Below are 212 nucleotides of genomic sequence, written 5' to 3'. Positions count from 1 at the left end.
CCCCCAGCCCCTTCTCCCTGAGGGATACCGGCAACGCGGGGCCGCGATCGCGCCGGCAGCCGTGTGGGGAGCGCGCTGCGACAAGTGGGACTATAAATACAACTGGGCTGACAATAGGGCTGTGATTAGGCTGTTGAGGCTTTAATTAAACTCAGAAATCGCTGAACATGCCTGTCGCCCGGCTGTTGGAGCTGAGCCCTCAAGGAGCAGAT

Source organism: Eurypyga helias, unplaced genomic scaffold (assembly GCF_000690775.1).
Source record: "Eurypyga helias isolate BGI_N326 unplaced genomic scaffold, ASM69077v1 scaffold35594, whole genome shotgun sequence".
In the NCBI taxonomy this organism is placed as follows: Eukaryota; Metazoa; Chordata; class Aves; order Eurypygiformes; family Eurypygidae; genus Eurypyga; species Eurypyga helias.
This window is presented reverse-complemented; position numbering follows the sequence as displayed.